The 5,542-nt window shown below is 42.0% G+C and overlaps 1 non-coding gene across 1 annotated transcript; it reads left to right on the forward strand.

The window, feature by feature from the left end:
- Nucleotides 1-4,894: 4,894 nt before the first annotated feature.
- On the forward strand, nt 4,895-5,001 carry LOC115836871. The gene has a single exon (XR_004031863.1). It is a non-coding gene; the product is annotated as a U6 spliceosomal RNA (small nuclear RNA).
- Nucleotides 5,002-5,542: the final 541 nt, after the last annotated feature.

The following is a 5,542-nucleotide window of genomic DNA, read 5'->3' on the forward strand; positions in this document are numbered from 1 at the left end:
AGAATTGGAGCAGCTCTGTTATTAGAAATGTGATTTCTGACTACATTTTAAGCCTTCTTTACATCTATACCCTCACATATTATTTCTACACTTTTTTATCTTCATTTTTTCTTTTTGCCTTTTTTAAAAATAGAGATGAGGGTCTCACTATGTTGCCCAGGCTGGTCTTGAACTCCTGGCCTCAAGTGATCCTCCCATCTCAGCCTCCCAAAGTGCTAAAATTACAGGCATGAGCCACTGTGCCTGGCCATTTCTACACTTATTGAGCACATAATTATGCCAGACACTCTTTTAAGTGCTTTACATACATTCTATCACTTAGTTTAAAAAAAATTTATTTACCTCTATTTTATACATGAGAAAAATTAATGCCTGAAAATTTTAAGTAATTTGACCAATGCTACACAGATGGTATATGATTGATAGAGCTGGACTCAGATCCATGTCTGACTTCAATGCTATTATATTGCCTGAAATGCTATTATAATGCTTGACAAATTATTTTGTGAACTTAATGATATGTATGCCTGGCACATGGCAGCCAATACATTTGCTATCAATATTAATATTGCTGGTATACACTGGAAAAACTCAAAGTACTGTAAACAGAGTTGGTAATGCATTGTGTCCTTATATATGTCCTTCAGTAAACATATGCATAATGCCCCAAATGAAACTCATTCTTTTTCTTTTTTTTTTTCTTTTTTCCTCTTGTTGCCCAGGCTGGAGTGCAATGGCACGATGTCAGCTCACTGCAACCTCTGCCTCCCAGGTTCAAAGGATTGTCCTGCCTCAGCCTCACAAGTAACTAGGATTACAGGCTCCTGCCACCACACCCAGCTATTTTTTTGTATTTTTAGTAAAGACAGGTTTTCACCACATTGGGCAGGCTGGTCTCGAACTTTTGACCTCAGGTGATCTACCCGCCTTAGCCTCCGAAAGTGCTGGGATTACAGGTGTGAGCCACCATGCCTGGCCAGATATTTTTCATTTTGAATGCCACTTAAAAAAAAAAAAAGAATAATAGGCTGAGCGCAGTGCCTCATGTCTGTAATCTCAGCACTTTGGGAGGCTGAGGTGGGAGGACCACTTGAGCCCAAGAGTTTGAGGCTACAGTGAGCTACAGTGAGTACAGTGATTATGCCACTGTACTCCCACCTGGGGGACATTGAGACCTTGTATTGGAACAAAAAAAAAGAGTGAAATATCAGGATTCATATTCTAGAAGGAAAAAAAGTGAAGTATTCATGGGAAGAATTTATTGTTGCATGAGCAATCAAGCGACTATATGAGTGAAAGAATCAAGCAAAAAAGGAGAAAATAAAGTATAAATATATGATCACATTTATGCATTTATATAAAAGTCTGTATGCAAAAAAAGAGAGATTAAAACAATTTAGTGGACAAGCAAAAGGAAAGATATATGAATCACCTGTAATCCTGACATTCTGAGATCATGTTTTAAAGTATTTTCTTCTAGCAGATATCTATGTATTTAAATATTTAAATATTGGCTGGTCATGTAATTCCAGCACTCTGGGAGGCCAAAGCAGGATGACCACTTGAACCCAGGAATTCAAGAGCAGCCCGGACAGCAAAATGAGACCCCATCTCTACAAAAACTAAAAAAATTAACCAGGTGTGATGGCATGAACCTGTGGTCCCAGCTAGGCAGGGGCCTAAGGCAGGAAGATTTTTTGAGCCTGGGAGGTTGAGGCTGCAGTGAGCCCTGTTTGCTCCACTGCATTCTAACCTAGGTGACCAGAGTGAGACGTTGTCTCAAAACAAAAAACAAAAGCAAAACCCCAAATTAAATATAGACAAAACTGTAACATATTGCGTATATTGTTTTATAAAACAGTTACCGTGGCTGGGTTGGTTGGCTCATGTCTCTAATCCTAGCACTTTGGGAAGCCGAGCCAGGAGGATCACTTGAGCCCAGAAGTTTGAGACCAGCCTGGGCAACATAGAGAGACCTCTTCTCTGTTAAAGAAATTTTAGGCTGAGCACACTGGTTCACACCTGTAATCCCAGTACTTTGGGAGGCCAAGGTGGGCAGATTATTTGAGGTCAGGAGTTTGAGACCAGCCTAGCCAACATAGTGAAACCCTGTCTCTATTAAAAATACAAACATTAGCCAGGTGTGGTGGTGCACACTTGTAGCCCCAGCTACTCGGGAGGCTGAGGTTGGGAGAATTGCTTGAGCCCAGGAGTTCGAGGCTGTAGTGAGCTATGATTGTGCTGCTGCACCCTAGCCCAGGTGACAGAGTGAGGTGAGACTCCATCTCAGAAAAAAAAAAGGGACAGGAAAAGCAGAGAGTTGTAAAGTTAAATTTTTTTCCGAAGGTCCACTGGCTAGGAGGGCCTGGGGCTGAGATTTGTGGGTCTATCTAGTCCTAGAGCTCGAGTTCTCATCACTCTGCTGTACTCTCTTCTTTATTGAGCTGGGACCCGATTTGGCTTCAGGGTTTGTCAAATAAGGTCAGTGTGTCCTGTCACTCACCATGGTAAATTACATAGCCAGTTTGGCTCCTAGTCTTTTCTCCTTTTACAGTTTGGCAGATGGTTATTGACATTCTTGTAGTACTACACAGTGATCTGAGACAAATCCTGTAGTAGGAAACCAAATCAAAAAGGTCAGAATGTCCTTTGAGAGTCAGTAGAAAGAGCCTGGTTTCTGTGTACCAAGCTAAAGATATGAAGTGGTCATGCCCTTTTTCCTCCCCAGTTGTGAGGCTTAGGCTGTCTGAGAGTTACATCCATCATCTCTTTGCTTCTGAATCATCAGTGAACAGAAAATTGAGGACAATCAGTAGACGCAGGGGACAAGGGGTGGGATTTTCTATAATAAATGGTGGAAAGGAAGTACAGTGTCCATTAAACAGACAGGTGACATTAACCAGGTACATGACAACACTGAAACCTATGTTATTTTTAAATAAGAGATATGAATCCTGAAACTCCAACAGTTGACAAGCTAAAAGTTAAAATGCTTGAGAATATATTTTGTACAATCCCAAATTTATAGGCTTCAAGAGAACCACAACCTAGAGTGCCAGGAGCAAACTACTTTAAATACATGAGCTTTTTCTTTTTTAGAGGCAAGGTCTCACTTTGTCACCCAGACTGGAGTGCAGTAGCATGATCGCAGCTCGCTGCAGCCTCGAATTCCTGGCCTCAAGCAATCCTCTTGCCTCAGCCTCCTACTACAAGCAAGCAAACAACATATCTGGCTAATTATTTTTTATTTTTGTAGAGATGGGGGGGAGAGGGTCTCACTGTGTTGCCCAGGCTGGTCTCGAACCCTTGGCCTCAAGTTATCCTCTTGTCTTGGCCTCCCACATTGCTGGGATTACAGGTGAGAGCCACTGCACCTGGCCAATGTGTACTTTTTAACTGAGATGCCCAAGCTTTCTAATCACAGTTCTAGTAAAATGGCCGTGAGTAGTCCATTTTGGTAGAGGAATTAGAGCAGAATGACAAATAACTGCACATTCTTGCTGGCCCTGATTCTGCATTTCTTTGTTCTGATATGATGAAATTTTAATTTTCATGAAGTGGCTGCCCAACTGGAGGGAGGTTTAAGGAACACTTTCCCTTTAGTTAGTTCATTAAAAGTAAACACTTTTGCGTTCTTTCCCAAATCCAGTCTCAGTACTGTGGTTAGTTAGGCTTGTCTGCAGCTAATCATTGTATCAGAGATTTGGGGTGTCAGTTAATGGGCTAATGGTTTGAACAGTTGACACTGAATTTCTTTTCATAGTAACGCCTAAGGTAAGCTCCATACCTTTATGATAAAGGATGGATGCCAGATTTGACTTCTGATTTGGCTATCTGATGAACTAGAGGCATTTAACAAAAAAATTAATGTGACTTTGGTCTACACCATCTTTGAATAAAGTCCTCAGTTTTGTATTTAGCACAGCACTAAATATTCTTTACACAGTTTATTGAGAGACTATTTTTAAAAATCAGCCTTTATGTAAGTAAAAGGATAGGTTATTCTTTCTTTCTTTCTTTCTTTCTTTCTTTCTTTCTTTCTTTCTTTCTTTTTCTCTCTCTCTCTCTTTCTTTCTTTCTCTTTCTTTCGAGATGAGTTTTGCTCTTGTCACTCAGGCTGGAGTGCAATGGTGCAATCTCCGCCTTCCGGGTTCAAGCGATTCTCCTGCCTCAGCCTCCTGAGTATCTGGGATTACAGGTGCCTGTCACCAGGCCTGGCTAGTTTTTGTATTTTTAGTAGAGACGGGAGTTTTACCATGTTGGCCAGGCTGGTTTCAAACTCCTGATCTTAGGTAATCTGCCCACCTAGGCCTCCCAAAGTTCTGGGATTACAGGCGTGAGCCACTGTGCTCTGCCAGGTTATTCCTTCTCTCTTTCTTCCCTCCCTCCTTCCCTCCCTCTCCTCCTCCCTTCCTTCCTTCCTTCCTTCTTTCCTTTCTTCCTTCCTTCCTTCTTTCCTTCCTTCCTTCCTTCCTTCCTTCCTTCCTTCCTTCCTTCCTTTTCCTTTCCTTTCCGCTTCTTCCTTTCTTCTTTTCTTTCCTTCTTTCCTTCTTCCTTTCTTCCTTTTCCTTCCTTTCTTTTGATGGAGTCTCACTCTGTCGCCCAGGCTGCAGTGCAGTGGCAGAATCATAGCCCACTACAGCCTTGAACTCCTGGGCTCAAGCAATCCTCTCACCTCAACCTCCCAAGTAGCTGGGATTACAGGTGCATGCCACCACACCCAGCTACTTTTTGCATTTTTAGTAGAAACGGGGTTTCACCATGTTGGCCAGGCTGGTGTTGAACTCCCGATCTCAAATGATCTGCCTACCTCGGCCTCCTAAAGTGCTGAGATTACAGGTGTGAGCCACCTCGCCTGGACAGGTTATTTTTTCAATTAAAACAATAGATTTAAGTGCTCGCTCCAGCAGCACATATACCAAAATTGGAACAATACAGAGAAGATCAGCATAGCTCCTGCGCAAGGATGACATACAACTTCATGAAGCATTCCATATTTTAAAAATTAAAACGAACAAAACACACACACACGCACAAAAACCCCAATGGATTAAAATATATCCTGAATCTGGCCAAGTGTGGTGGCACACACCTGTAATCCCATCACTCTGGGGGGCTGAAGCAGGCCGATTGCTTGAGCTCAGGAATTCCAGACCAGCCTGGGCAACATGTTGAAACCCCTTCTCTTTTTTTGTTAATTTTTTTTTAATTTAAAATGTATATTTAAAATTAAAAAATATATATATCCTGAATCCATCATTAAGCAGCTCATGTTCTCTCCCTGTCTTACTCTGCAGGCATATCGTTAGGTTATTTTCCTCTTGAAGACATCACTTTTCTTTTGGTTTTCTTTTTGAGACAGGGCCTCACTCCTGTTGCCCAGTTTGGAGTGCAGTGGTGCAATCTTGGCTTGACCTCCTGAGTTCAGGTAATCCTCCCACCTCAGCCTGCCTAGTAGCTGGGCTACAGGCGTGCACCACCATATCTGACTAATTTTTGTATTTTTTTGTAGAGATGGAGTTTCACCATGTTCCCCAGGCTG

The sequence above is a fragment of the Nomascus leucogenys genome, chromosome 9 (genome assembly GCF_006542625.1).
Source record: "Nomascus leucogenys isolate Asia chromosome 9, Asia_NLE_v1, whole genome shotgun sequence".
Taxonomy (NCBI): Eukaryota; Metazoa; Chordata; class Mammalia; order Primates; family Hylobatidae; genus Nomascus; species Nomascus leucogenys.